This window comes from Ranitomeya variabilis, chromosome 4 (assembly GCF_051348905.1).
Source record: "Ranitomeya variabilis isolate aRanVar5 chromosome 4, aRanVar5.hap1, whole genome shotgun sequence".
In the NCBI taxonomy this organism is placed as follows: Eukaryota; Metazoa; Chordata; class Amphibia; order Anura; family Dendrobatidae; genus Ranitomeya; species Ranitomeya variabilis.
The window spans coordinates 773,680,525-773,696,369 of record NC_135235.1 but is presented as its reverse complement, the minus strand read 5'-3'; the positions used below and the strand labels follow the sequence as shown (position 1 = coordinate 773,696,369).

Genomic DNA, 15,845 nt, shown 5'->3' with positions numbered 1-15,845 from the left:
GCTCACACCATACAGCTCACCGCGCCACATCATCCCCACACCTCTGTCGCCGCCACAATGCCGGTAAGTCTGTGTTCCAACTATAAGACGCACCCCCCATTTTCCTCACAATTTTTTTTGGGGAAAAGTGCGTCTTATAGTCGGAAAAATACGGTACTTCACAGAGTATATAGAACTCCAGATAGACTTTATAAGGCAGGGCTGAGACAGACATCCGAGTGTCCTAGGTGTCAATCCGAGGGGGCAGGGATTCTACACATGCTATGGCAATGTACGAGATTGAATTCATACTGGTTGGATGTGGGAGAAGCATTTGGAAAATCGTATGGCTGTGCAATTGAGAGCGATCCTGTGATATATATTTTGGGATATGTGGAAGAGATCCGAGTTCCAAATCATCATAAAGTGGCCATAGCTAGATTATTGTATGTTGCGCGAAAGCTAATTGCCAGGCACTGGTTGTTGTGAACTCTATTTTGGGGCTCCCTCTAGTGGTCACAAGCGGTACTGTGTAGTGTTGTCTTTCTGCAGGTTGGCTGTATCAGCTGGTTCGTTATCCTTGGTTCGTTTCCTATTTAACTCACCTGGATACTCAGTTCCTTGCCTGCTATCAATGTATTCAGTGCTCTTCAGATTCCTTGTGACTACCTTGCTCCCAGCCTCTCCAAGACAAGCTAAGTTTTTTGTCCGTTCATTTTTTGATTATCAGCATTCATCATGTTTCTTGTCCAGCTTGCTAAGATGTGATCTCCTCGCTGGCTGGTTGCTCTAGGGGACTGAGTTTCTCCCCCCACACCGTTAGTTGGTGCGGGGGTTCTTGAAATCTCAGTGTGGATATTTTGTTAGGGTTTTTTACTGACCGCACAGACCCCTTACTATTTTCTGCTATCTAGAATTAGTGGGCCTCTTTTGCTGAATCTGTTTTCACCCCTGTGTATGTGCCTTCCTCTTACCTCACCGTTATTATTTCTTGGGGGCTTCTATATCTTTGGGGATTATTTCTCTGGAGGCAAGAGAGGTCTTTCTTTCTCTCTAGGGGTAGTTAGTTCCTACGGCTGGCTAGAGACGTCTAGGACTTTTTAGGCACGTTCACCGGTTACTTCTAGTGTGTTTGGATAGGTTCAGATTTGCGGTCACTCCAGTTTGCCACCTCCCTAGAGCTTGTCCTATGTTTGTTACTTAGCTGGAGTAATTCGTGATCCTCAACCACTAAGGATCATAACAGTATAGCAGGCCAAAAAGTGTTTAATGCATCGCCGAAGTGGGATTAAAAGAAGACCTGAGTACATTTTTTTTTTTTCCTCCCGCTTTTCCTTTGCTGCAGTCTGTTTAGCTTCTTTCATCCCCTTGAACTCTGGGTGGTTTTGAGCTCAGCTGCAGACATGAATGTTCAGACTGGCTTCTAGTGTGGATCATCTTGCTGCACGGGTGCAAAGTATTCAGGATTTTGTTATTCATAGCCCTATGTCAGAACCAAAGATACCCATTCCTGAGTTGTTTTCTGGAGATAGATCTAGGTTTCAGAATTTTAAGAATAATTGTAAGTTATTTCTGTCTCTGAGACCTCGTTCCTCTGGTGATTCCGCTCAGCAAGTTAAAATTGTTATCTCCTTGTTGCGCGGCGACCCTCAAGATTGGGCTTTTTTCTCTGGCGCCAGGAGATCCTGCATTGCTTAATGTAGATGCATTTTTTCTGGCTCTTGGACTGCTTTATGAGGAGCCTAATCTTGAGAATCAGGCAGAAAAAGCGTTGCTGGCTACCTCTCAAGGTCAGGATGAAGCAGAGGTGTATTGTCAAAAATTTTGGAAATGGTCGGTGCTTACTCAATGGAATGAGTGTGCCCTGGCTGCAAATTTCAGAGGAGGTCTTTCTGAGGCCATTAAGAATGTTATGGTGGGGTTTCCCACCCCTACAAGTCTGAGTGATTCTATGGCTTTAGCCATTCAGGTTGATCGGCGTTTGCGGGAGCGCAAATCTGCTCATCCTTTGGCGGTATTTTCTGAACAGAGACCTGAGTCTATGCAATGTGACCGAACTCTGACCAGAATTGAGCGACAAAGTCATAGACGTCAAAATGGGTTGTGCTTTTACTGTGGTGATTCTACTCATGTTATCTCAGCATGCTCTAAACGTTTAAAAAAAATCGCTAAACCTGTCACCATTGGTACGATACAGCCTAAATTTATTTTGTCTGTTACTTTGATTTGTTCTTTGTCGTCCTACCCGGTTATGGCTTTTGTGGATTCGGGTGCTGCCCTGAATTTGATGGATTTGTCGTTTGCCAGGCGCTGTGGTTTTGTCCTGGAGCCTTTGGAATTTCCTATTCCTCTGAGGGGAATTGATGCTACGCCATTGGCTGAGAATAAGCCTCAGTATTGGACGCAAATGACCATGTGCATGACTCCCGTACATCAGGAGGTGATTCGCTTTCTTGTTCTCCATAATTTGCATGATGTTGTCGTTTTGGGTCTGCCATGGCTGCAGGCTCATAATCCAGTTTTAGATTGGAAAGCTATGTCTGTGTCAAGTTGGGGTTGTCAGGGAATTCATAGCGATGCTCCGTTGGTGTCTATTGCTTCTTCCACTCCTTCTGAGGTCCCTGAGTTTTTGTCTGACTACCAGGATGTATTTGATGAGCCCAGGTCCAGTGCCCTGCCCCCTCATAGGGATTGTGACTGTGCTATAAATTTAATTCCTGGTAGTAAATTCCCTAAGGGACGACTTTTTAATTTGTCTATACCAGAGCATGCCGCGATGCAGAGTTATATAAAGGAGTCTTTGGAGAAGGGACATATTCGCCCATCCTCTTCCCCTCTTGGTGCAGGATTTTTTTTTGTGGCCAAGAAGGACGGTTCTTTGAGACCTTGTATAGATTATCGTCTTCTGAATAAAATCACAGTCAAATTTCAGTATCCTTTGCCACTATTGTCTGATTTGTTTGCTCGGATTAAGGGGGCCAGTTGGTTCACCAAGATAGATCTCCGTGGTGCGTATAACCTTGTGCGCATTAAGCAGGGAAATGAATGGAAAACAGCATTTAATACGCCCGAAGGCCATTTTGAGTACTTGGTGATGCCTTTTGGACTCTCTAATGCTCCTTCTGTGTTTCAGTCCTTTATGCATGACATCTTCCGAGAATATCTGGATAAATTTATGATTGTTTATCTGGATGACATTTTGGTCTTTTCTGATGATTGGGAGTCCCATGTGAAGCAGGTCAGGATGGTGTTTCAGGTCCTGCGTGCTAATGCTTTATTTGTGAAGGGCTCAAAATGCCTCTTCGGAGTACAGAAGGTCTCCTTTTTGGGTTTTATTTTTTCTCCTTCTACTGTGGAGATGGACCAAGTCAAGGTCCAGGCTATTCATGACTGGACTCAGCCTACGTCTGTTAAGAGTCTTCAGAAGTTCTTGGGTTTTGCTAATTTTTACCGTCGTTTCATCGCTAATTTTTCTAGCGTGGTTAAACCTTTGACGGATTTGACCAAGAAGGGTTCTGATGTGACTAATTGGTCTCCTGCGGCCGTGGAGGCCTTTCGGGAACTGAAGCACCGGTTTTCTTCAGCTCCAGTCTTATGTCAACCAGATGTCTCTCTCCCCTTCCAGGTCAAGGTTGATGCTTCTGAGATTGGAGCAGGGGCTGTTTTGTCGCAGAGGAGCTCTGATGGCTCTGTGATGAAGCCATGTGCTTTCTTTTCAAGGAAGTTTTCGCCTGCCGAGCGGAATTATGAGGTTGGTAATCGGGAGTTGTTGGCTATGAAGTGGGCATTTGAGGAGTGGCGACATTGGCTCGAAGGAGCTAAACATCGTGTGGTGGTCTTGACTGATCACAAAAACCTGATTTACCTCGAATCTGCCAAGCGCCTGAATCCTAGACAGGCTCGTTGGTCGCTGTTTTTCTCCCGTTTCAACTTTGTGGTCTCATACCTGCCTGGTTCGAAGAACGTGAAGGCTGATGCACTTTCTAGGAGTTTTGTGCCTGACTCTCCGGGAGTTTCTGAGCCGGCTGGTATTCTCAGAGAGGGAGTGATTTTGTCTGCCATTTCCCCAGATTTGCGACGAGTGCTGCAGAAATTTCAGGCGGATAGACCTGACCGTTGTCCACCAGAGAGACTGTTTGTCCCGGATAGATGGACCAGCAGAGTTATTTCCGAGGTTCATTCTTCGTTGTTGGCGGGTCATCCTGGCATTTTTGGTACCAGAGATTTGGTGGCTAGGTCCTTCTGGTGGCCTTCCTTGTCGCGGGATGTGCGTTCCTTTGTGCAGTCTTGTGGGATTTGTGCTCGGGCTAAGCCTTTCTGTTCTCGTGCCAGCGGTTTACTTTTGCCTTTGCCTGTCCCGAAAAGGCCTTGGACGCACATTTCCATGGATTTTATTTCGGATCTTCCAGTATCTCAGAAAATGTCTGTCATCTGTGTGGTGTGTGATTGTTTTTCCAAGATGGTCCATTTGGTGCCCTTGCCTAAGTTGCCTTCCTCCTCCGATTTGGTTCCTTTATTTTTTCAGCATGTGGTTCGCTTGCACGGCATTCCTGAAAATATTGTGTCTGATAGAGGATCCCAGTTTGTGTCCAGGTTTTGGCGGACTTTTTGTGCTAAGATGGGCATTGATTTATCTTTTTCGTCGGCCTTCCATCCTCAGACTAATGGCCAAACCGAGCGAACTAATCAGACGTTGGAGACTTATTTGAGATGTTTTGTTTCTGCTGATCAGGATGATTGGGTGACTTTTTTGCCATTGGCCGAGTTTGCCCTTAATAATCGGGCTAGTTCTGCTACTTTGGTTTCGCCTTTTTTCTGCAATTCTGGTTTCCATCCTCGTTTTTCCTCGGGTCAGGTTGAGTCTTCTGACTGTCCTGGGGTGGATTCTGTGGTGGATAGGTTGCAGCAGATTTGGAACCATGTGGTGGACAATTTGAGGTTGTCACAGGAGAAGGCTCAGCGCTTTGCCAACCGCCGCCGCGGTGTGGGTCCCCGACTTCGTGTTGGGGATTTGGTGTGGCTGTCTTCTCGGTATGTTCCTATGAAGGTCTCCTCTCCTAAATTCAAGCCTCGCTTCATCGGTCCTTATAAGATCTTGGAAATCCTTAACCCGGTGTCTTTTCGTTTGGATCTCCCAGCATCGTTTGCCATTCATAATGTGTTCCATAGGTCTTTGTTGCGGAGGTATGTGGTACCTGTGGTTCCTTCTGTTGAGCCTCCTGCTCCGGTGCTGGTTGAGGGTGAATTGGAGTACGTGGTGGAGAAGATTTTGGATTCTCGTATCTCTAGACGGAGGCTTCAGTATTTGGTGAAGTGGAAGGGCTATGGTCAGGAGGATAATTCCTGGGTTGTCGCCTCTGATGTTCATGCGGCCGATTTGGTTCGTGACTTCCACGCGGCTCATCCTGATCGCCCTGGGGGTCTTGATGAGGGTTCGGTGACCCCTCCTCAAGGGGGGGGTACTGTTGTGAACTCTATTTTTAGGCTCCCTCTAGTGGTCACAAGTGGTACTGTGTAGTGTTGTCTTCTGCAGGTTGGCTGTATCAGCTGGTTCGTTATCCTTGGTTCGTTTCCTATTTAACTCACCTGGATACTCAGTTCCTTGCCTGCTATCAATGTATTCAGTGCTCTTCAGATTCCTTGTGACTACCTTGCTCCCAGCCTCTCCAAGACAAGCTAAGTTTTTTGTCCGTTCATTTTTTGATTATCAGCATTCATCATGTTTCTTGTCCAGCTTGCTAAGATGTGATCTCCTCGCTGGCTGGTTGCTCTAGGGGACTGAGTTTCTCCCCCCACACCGTTAGTTGGTGCGGGGGTTCTTGAAATCTCAGTGTGGATATTTTGTTAGGGTTTTTTACTGACCGCACAGACCCCTTACTATTTTCTGCTATCTAGAATTAGTGGGCCTCTTTTGCTGAATCTGTTTTCACCCCTGTGTATGTGCCTTCCTCTTACCTCACCGTTATTATTTGTTGGGGGCTTCTATATCTTTGGGGATTATTTCTCTGGAGGCAAGAGAGGTCTTTCTTTCTCTCTAGGGGTAGTTAGTTCCTCAGGCTGGCTCAAGACGTCTAGGAATTTTTAGGCACGTTCACCGGCTACTTCTAGTGTGTTTGGATAGGTTCAGATTTGCGGTCAGTCCAGTTTGCCACCTCCCTAGAGCTTGTCCTATGTTTGTTACTTAGCTGGAGTAATTCGTGATCCTCAACCACTAAGGATCATAACACTGGTTGAGTGAGGTACCGCCGACTCTGCAGGAATTTTATAGACAGTCTGATATGGTTATTAATATGAAAAAGGGTATTTATGAAAAAAGGAAAAGTGTAAAAACCTTTGAAACACTTTGGAAACCGTGGATGGAGAGGAACTGATTCCAAGGGAATGTGGCTTTATTACCGTATATACTCGAGTATAAGTCGACCCGACTATAAGCTGACCCCCCTAATTTTGTCACAAAAACTGGGAAAACTTAATGACTCGAGTATAAGCCTAGGGTGGAAAATGCAGCAGCTACCGGTAAATGTCAAAAATAAAAATAGATACCAATAAAAGTAAAATTAATTGAGACATCAGTAGGTTAAGTGTTTTTGAATATCCATATTGAATCAGGAGCCCCATATTATGCTCCATACAGTTCATGATGGGCCCCATAAGATGCTCCATACAAAATACACCCCATATAATGCTCCATATTAAAATACGCCCGATATAATGCTGCATAAAGGTTGATGGTCCCATAAGGTGCTCCAGACATTAAGCCCCATAAGATGCTCCACACATTATACCCCAAGAAATACTCCACACATTATGCCCCATAAGATGCTCCATACATTGTGGCCCCATACGATGCCCCATACATTGTGGCACCATACGATGCTCCATACATTGTGGCACCATACAATGCTCCATAAATTGTGGCACCATACAATGCTACATATATTGTGGCCCCATACAATGCTCCATATATTGTGGCCCCATACAATGCCCCATATATTGTGGCCCCATACAATGCCCCATATATTGTGGCCCCATACAATGCTCCATATATTGTGGCCCCATAAAATGCTCCATATATTGTGGCCCCATACAATTACTCCATATATTGTGGCACCATACAGTGCTCCATATATTGTGGACCCATACAATGCCCCATATATTGTGGCCCCATACAATGCTCCATATATTGTGGCCCCATACAATGCTCCATATATTGTGGCCCCATACAATGCTCCATATATTGTGGCCTCATACGACGCTCCATATATTGTGGCCCCATACAATGGCTCCATATATTGTGGCACCATACAGTGCTCCATATATTGTGGCCCCATACGATGCCCCATACAATGACTCCATATATTGTGGCACCATACAATGCTCCACACATTTGCCCCATTTGCTGTTGCTGCGACTAAAATAAAAAAATCACATACTCACCGCTCTTTGCTCAGGCCCCCGGCACTTGCGATAGTCACCTTCCTCGTTCCATCGCTGCGCGCTGCTCTGTCTTCCATCCTCGGCACTGACTGTTCAGCCGGAGGACAGAAGACAGAGCAGCGCGCAGTGATGGAACGAGGAAGGTGACTATCGCGCACTGCTCACCTCCCCGTCATACTCACCTGCTCCCGGCGTGGTCCCTGGTAGCGTCTCATTGTCAGGTGGTCTCCGGGAGCCGGCGGCATCTTCCTGTGTTCAGCAGTCACGTGGTACCACTCATTAAAGTAATGAATATGGACGCATATTCATTACTTTCATGAGCGGTATGTGACAGCTGAATACAGGAATATGCCGCTGGCTCCCGGAGACCATGGGACAGTGAGACGCTGCCACGGACCGCGCCAGGAGCAGGTGAGTATATCACCGCGCCGCTCCCCCCCCCCTCCTCTGACAATGACTCAAGTATAAGCCGAGAGGGTCACTTTCAGTCCAAAAAAGTGGGCTGAAAATCTCGGCTTATACTCGAGTATATAGCGTATGTAAGCAAAGAGTTTGTATGTTCTCTCCGTGTTTGCGTGGGTTTCCTCCGGGCACTCCGGTTTCCTCCCACATTCCAAAGACATACTGATAGGGAATTTAGATTGTGAGCCCCATCGGGGACAGCGATGATAATGTGTGCAAACTGTAAAGCGCTGCGGAATATGTTAGCGCTATAATAAAATAAAGATTATTATTATAGATTATTATTATAATGTATGCTATTGTCCTATTCTTGTTTATAGAGGCTTTAAGGGAGGGGGAGGTAAGGGGGGGAACTGGGGGACTGTTTCAAAAACTTTTTGTAACATGTTTATTCTCGTTTTTGACACAATTGTGTCTGTTTGTCAACTTGACTACTGTTAATAAAAAATTATCTGATTTAAAAAAACAACTCCACCAATAGCTGAGACGGAACATTACTGGAGGAACATATGGGAGAAGGAAAAAACACAACACCAGTGCAATGTGGCTGCAATATTTGAGAATGAAGCACAGCAACCACCTAGAGCAAGAACCAGTCACCATTACAGAAGCAGACATCCAACAGCGGGTCAAGGACATGAAGAGCTGGACAGCACCTGGCCCAGACATGATCCACACCTACTGGCTAAAGAAATTCACAGCGGTACATGAAGGCATGGCAAAGCAGATGAACCACCTGCTAGAAGCAGGCCACCACCCAGCTTGGCTAACACAAGGAATAACAGTGGTGATCATAAAGGATCCTCACAAAGGAACAGTTCCATCCAACTACCGTCCAATAACATGCCTTACAACAACATGGAAACTTCTGTCAGGCATCATAGCCACCAAGCTACAGAACCATATGAACCAGTACATGAATCCAGCTCAGAAAGGCATTGGGACTGACACCAGAGGCTCTAAGCACCCGCTCATAGTAGATAGAGCAGTCGCTCAAGACTCAAGATCCAGACAGACCAATCTCAGCACAGCCTGGATTGACTAACGGATAGCCTATGACTCAATGCCACACACATGGCTCTGTGAATGCTTGGCTCTGTACAGTGTCAACAGGAAATTAAGAACCTTCATCAGAAACTCACTGGGGCTATGGAGAACAACACTGGAAGTCAACTCAAGACAACTAGCACAAGTGACCATCAAATGCGGCATATAACAAGGTGGTGCACTGTCCCCATTGCTGTTCTGCATAGGCTTGAACCCCCTCAGTCAGATAATTACAGAGTCTGGCTATGGATACAAGTTCGAGTGGAATCGCCATCAGCCACCTCTATATGGATGACATCAAGCTGTATGTGAAAAACTAACGAGACATCAATTACTGATCCACATGACAAGGATCTACAGTGAAGACATCGGGATGTCCTTCAGACTGGAGAAGTGCGGCTGGTTTGTAATAAAGAGAGGCAAGGTAGTCAAGACTGATGGGGTGGAATTACCAGCAGGGCACATAGCAGATGTACAGACATGCTCCAAGTACCTCGGCATTCCACAGGAATATGGTAACCATGATGAGGAGGCAAGGAAAGCAGCAACATCCAAATACCATCAAAGGTTAAGATAGATCCTGAAGAGCCAGCTCAATGGGAAGAATAAAATCTGCGCCATCAATACATATGCCCTGCCAGTTATCAGATACCCTGCTGGCATAGTGTGCTGGCCCAAAGAGATGGAAATTGCAGATGTGAAAACACGAAAGCTCCTCAAAATGCATGGAGGTCTCCACCGTAAGACTAACACCCAAAGATTGTATACCAACAGAAAGGAGGGTGGTCGAGGCTTGATAAGCATCCAAGCCACCATCACGGATGAAACAAGGAGTGTCCAGGAGTACATCAGAAAAGTTGCACCAAAAGATGAGATGCTGAGAGAAAGCCTAAGGCAGCAACAACAACAGATATTAAAGGAAGAACAGGAATATGTACCGCCATGGCAAGACAAGCCGCTGCATGGGATGCACCATCGACAGATAATGGAGGTGGCTGACATGGAGAAATCCTACCAATGGCTGGAGAAAGCTGGACTCTCGAGACAGCACAGAGGCATTAATCATAGCGGCACAAGAGCAAGCGCTAAGTACCAGATCCATAGAAGCAGGAATCTACCACACAAAACAAGACCAAAGGGGCAGACTATGCAAAGAAACCTCAGAAACTGTTCAACACATAGTGGCAGGATGCAAAATGCAAGAACAGCGTATACCGAACGCCACAACCCAATAGTAGGAATTGTATACAGGAACATCTGCACAGCATATGGGCTAATTCCCCCTAAGTCCAGGTGGGAGACCCCAGAAAAAGTGGTGGAGAATGAAAGGGCTAAAATCCTGTGGGAATTCAAGATCCAGATGGATCAGCAGGTGTTGGCTAACCAACCAGACATTGTGATAGGAGCCAAGGATCAGAAGACAGCAATAATAATAGATGAGGCAGTGCCAAGTGACAGCAACATCAGAAAGAAGGAATATGAGAAGATGGAGAAATACCAGGGCCTCAAAGGAGAACTGGAGAAGATGTGGAAGGTGAAGGCAACAGTGATTCCAGTGGTGATAGGAGCACTTGGAGCAGTGACCCCTAAGTTGGAAGAATGGCTGCAACAGATCCCAGGAGCAACATCTGAGTTCTCTGTCCAGAAAAGCGTAATGCTGGGAACAACTAAGACCCTGCACAGAACCCTCAAACTCCCAGGTCTCTGGTAGAGGACCCGAGAATGAGAAAGGACACAAACACCACCCCCATTGGGGGTGAGAAGGAAGTTTTTTTTTATAGATGTCAGTGACACAGTGTATATATATTACATAGATAGATAGAAGAAAAGCCAATAATTCAGCAGCCGCGGTAGTGTAAAATCACTGCAGGAGCCGACAGGATAGAAGACTTGGATGACATACAGTAAATACAAATAGAATAGGTAGATATATAGATGTCAGTGACATATACAATTAGTACAGTGTGTGCAGCTTACTGTACATGTATTTAATTCATAAAAGATTTTTCTGAAAAAAATGGTGTTGGCTCTGTGAGATTTCCACTAGCACCATCAGGAAGTCCCATCATGCAGCGGCGAGTTCACCGGGAGAATTTCACTGCGGTGAATTTCAACTCGCCTCTGCACTGTGCGACTTTCTAATGGTGCTAGCGGGGATCTCACTGAGGTCACCGCAGTTCAGCCCAGCTGGGAACGCAGCCTTAGTGACGTCACCGCTAGTGCAGAGTAAAAGCTCACAGACACAAAAAGAGGACTTAAAAATCCTCCAGAAAATTGAAAAAAATCACAGAGAAAAAAGCAGAGATGGTTACCTGCTGAAGCCTCCAAACAAATGCACTGGCAGGGTGCAGCGGACCCGATTAATGATGGCGGGAACACAGGTGCAAGAATACCGATGAAACAACCACTTTCAATCCAGTGTTGGCTGTTTGGCATTAGTGCACAAAAAGATAAGCGATAATAGTCTGTATGTGGCATTGTTCACACAAGTAATGCAGAGCATCTGGTTTACAGCCTATTACTAACGCACATACAGGCGGGCCGCCCAGTGCTACAAAATGCATGCTGTGTGAATAGAGGCCTACAGTTTACAGAGCGATCTTGGTCCGACTGCGCCCTGCAAGATAAAGTGCAAAAATAAACCACATATCAATGTATGTAAGGTATTAGTTTATATTGGGGCCTCAATACGTAAGCTGGCAACCCACGTCAAGGGTCCTTACATTTTGCCAGTCCTAACGCTAAAAATTGAGTAAAAACTCTACATTGCCTGTGTGAACAATGCCGCATACAGACTATTATCGCTTATCTTTTTGTGCACTAATGCCAAACAGCCAACACTGGATTGAAAGTGGTTGTTTCATCGGTATTCTTGCACCTGTGTTCCCGCCATCATTTATCGGGTCCGCTGCACCCTGCCAGTGCATTTGTTTGGAGGCTTCAGCAGGTAATCACCGCTAGTGCCGTAGCGACTGATGTATACACCTATCAACTGCTCCGGATCTCGCTGTTATTAGCGGCTGTAGGTGTCGGATGATGGGAGCTGTAGTCCCATCACCTGACACCAGACCAGATGCGGAGGAAACACAGATATAGGCCCAAAGAATAAAGTAGGCTAAATGCAGTTCAAATGTGGCAACAGGACTAAACAGGCGGCATTGCTTTGTTCGGTGGAGGACAACTGTAATGAGTGGCAGACACAGTTAGTAGGCCCAAATAATAAAGTAGCCTAAATGCAGTTCAAAATTGGTAACAGGACTAAACAGGCGGCATTGCTTTGTTCAGCGGAGGACAACTGTAAGGAGTGGCAGACACAGTTAGTAGTTCCAAATTGGTAACAGGACTAAACAGGTGACATTGCTTTTTTCAGTGGAGGAAAACTGTAAGGAGGGGCTGACACAGTTAGTAGGCCCAAATAATAAAGTGGGCAACTGTCTGCCAAAAAATTGTTCATAAATAAACAGGTGGCATAGCTAGGTACAGGGGTGGGCTCCTCTGCTGAGTAGCAGACAGTGGTAGTTGGCGCAAAGTATTAACTGGTCTAAATGGAGGCCAGGGCCCCTGTATATTTTAACTATCATCTATCATTTCAACAAATTTGTATTGGCAGTGCCATTGAAGGATTTAACAGCACAGACTACACAGTGGTGGAGCAGGGAGAGGTAAGTATTGCAAGTGGTAGAGCACTGTTCGAGCTGGGGGGGGGACACTGTCGTGGGCGGCGGTACTGGCACAGGGCCCCTCATATTACGACGATGTGTCTGACGTTGGTTGTGCACCACCACCGTCACAGACACTTCATTGTACTATGAGGGACCCTGTGCCAGTGCCCGTCGCCCAAGAGTGGGCCCACCCACCTGTCCAGGCAAACTGCACTCGCACCGGTGCTTGCGCCAGGTGGTGACCACGGCCCTGTGGGGGTTGTCAGCCCATTTAGGGAGGTATACAAAAATGGCCTATGGTGGACATTCAGCAGCTGCAAATGGAGGAATTGGAGCAGTCAGTAAGAGGAGGCCAAAAGCAAGACCTTTTTACAGTAAAGCTACGTGTGAGCAGGGGAAGGTGGGGCAAAATAATTAGAAATCCATGATTGGTTCATTTTAACCCCTTCATGACCCAGCCTATTTTGGCCTTAATGACCTTGCCGTTTTTTGCAATTCTGACCAGTGTCCCTTTATGAGGTAATAACTCAGGAACGCTTCAACGGATCCTAGCGATTATGAGATTGTTTTTTCGTGACATATTGGGCTTCATGTTAGAGGTAAATTTAGGTCGATAATTTCTGAGTTTATTTGTGAAAAAAACGGAAATTTGGTGAAAATTTTGAAAATTTCGCAATTTTCACATTTTGAATTTCTATTCTGTTAAACCAGAGAGTTATGTGACACAAAATAGTTAATAAATAACATTTCCCACATGTCTACTTTACATCAGCACAATTTTGGAAACAAATTTTTTTTTTTGCTAGGAAGTTATAAGGGTTAAAATTTGACCAGTGATTTCTCATTTTTACAACAAAATCTACAAAACCATTTTTTTTAGGGACCACCTCACATTTGAAGTCAGTTTGAGGGTTCTATATGGCTGAAAATACCCAAAAGTGACACCATTCTAAAAACTGCACCCCTCAAGGTGCTCAAAACCACATTCAAGAAGTTTATTAACCCTTCAGGTGTTTCACAGCAGCAGAAGCAACATGGAAGTAAAAAATGAACATTTAACTTTTTAGTCACAAAAATGATCTTTTAGCAACAATTTTTTTATTTTCCCAAGGGTAAAAGGAGAAACTGGACCACGAACTTTGTTGTCCAATTTGTCCTGAGTACGCTGATACCTCATATGTGGGGGTAAACCACTGTTTGGGCGCACGGCAGGGCTCGGAAGGGAAGGAGCGCCATTTGACTTTTTGAATGAAAAATTGGCTCCAATCTTTAGCGGACACCATGTCGCGTTTGGAGAGCCCCCGTGTGCCTAAACATTGGAGCTCCCCCACAAGTGACCCCATTTTGGAAACTAGACCTCCCAAGGAACTTATCTAGATGCATAGTGAGCACTTATAACCCCCAGGTGCTTCACAGAAGTTTATAACGCAGAGCCGTGAAAATAAAAAATAATTTTTCTTTCCTCAAAAATGATTTTTAGCCCAGAATTTTTTATTTTCCCAAGGGTAGTAGGAGAAATTAGACCCCAAATGTTGTTGTCCAGTTTGTGCTGAGTACGATGATACCCCATATGTGGGGGTAAACCACTGTTTGGGCGCACGGCAGGGCTCGGAAGGGAAGGCATGCCATTTGGCTTTTTGAATGGAAAATTAGCTCCAATCATTAGCGGACACCATGTCGCGTTTGAAGAGCCCGTGTGCCTAAACATTGGAGCTCCCACACAAGTGACCCCATTTTGGAAACTAGACCTCCCAAGGAACTAATCTAGATGTGTGGTGAGCACTTTGAACCCCCAAGTGCTTCACAGAAGTTTATAACGCAGAGCCATTAAAATAAAAAATAATTTTTCTTTTCTCAAAAATGATTTTTTAGCCCACAATTTTTTATTTTCCCAAGGGTAACAGGAGAAGTTGAACCCCAAACGTTGTTTTCCAGTTTCTCCTGAGTACGCTGATACCCCATATGTGGGGGTAAACCACTGTTTGGGCACATGCCGGGGTTCGGAAGGGAAGTAGTGACGTTTTGAAATGCAGACTTTGATGGAATGCTCTGCGGGCGTCAGGTTGCGTTTGCAGAGCCCCTGATGTGCCTAACAGTAGGAACTCCCCACAAGTGACTCCATTTTGGAAACTAGACCCCCAAGGGAACTTATCTAGATGTGTGATGAGCACTTTGAACCCCCAAGTGCTTCACAGAAGTTTATAACGCAGAGCCGTGAAAATAATAAATGTGTTTCCTTTCCTCAAAAATATTTTTTTAGCCCAGAATTTTTTATTTTTGCAAGGGTAACAGGAGAAATTTGACCCCAAAAGTTGTTGTCCAGTTTCTCCTGAGTACGCTGATACCCCATATGTGGGGGTGAACCACTGTTTGGGCACATGCCGGGGCTCGGAAGGGAAGTAGTGACGTTTTGGAATGCAGACTTTGATGGAATGGTCTGCGGGCATCATGTTACGTTTGCAGAGCCCCTGATGTGCCTAAACAGTAGAAACCCCCCACAAGTGACCCCATTTTGGAAACTAGACCCCCCAAGGAACTTATCTAGATGTGTGGTGAGCACGTTCAACCTCCAAGTGCTTCACAGAAGTTTATAACGCAGAGCCGTGAAAATAAAAAATAATTGTTCTTTCCTCAAAAAATTATGTTTTAGCAAGTAATTTTTTATTTTTGCAAGGGTAACAGGAGAAATTGGACCCCAACAGTTGTTGCCCAGTTTGTCCTGAGTACGTTGGTACCCCATATGTGGGGGTAAACCACTGTTTGGGCGCACGTCGGGGCTTGGAAGGGAGGGAGCACCATTTGACTTTTTGAACGCAAGATTGGCTGGAATCAATGGTGGCGCCATGTTGCGTTTGGAGACCCCTGATGTGCCTAAACAGTGGAAACCCCTCAATTCTAACTTCAACACTAACCCCAGCACACCCCTAATCCTAATCCCAACTGTAGCCATAACCCTAATCACAACCCTAACCCCAACACACCCCTAACCACAACCCTAACCCCAACACACCCGTAACCCTAATTCCAACCCTAATCCCAACCCTAACCACAACTGTAACCCCAACACACCCCTAACCCTATCCGTAACCCTAACCACAAGCCTAATCGTAACACTATTTCCAACCCTAGCCCTAATTCCAACCCTAACTCTAATTCCAACCCTAACCCTAAGGCTATGTGCCCACGTTGCGGATTCGTGTGAGATTTTTCTGCACGATTTTTGAAAAATCTGCAGGTAAAAGGCACTGCGTTTTACCT

The 15,845-nt window shown here is 45.5% G+C and overlaps 1 protein-coding gene across 1 annotated transcript in view; it reads left to right on the top strand.

Annotated features, from left to right (window-relative positions):
- LOC143769393 (uncharacterized) overlaps window positions 1–15,845 on the top strand; it is a 74,664-nt gene that overhangs the window by 25,730 nt on the left and 33,089 nt on the right. The window lies entirely within an intron of this gene.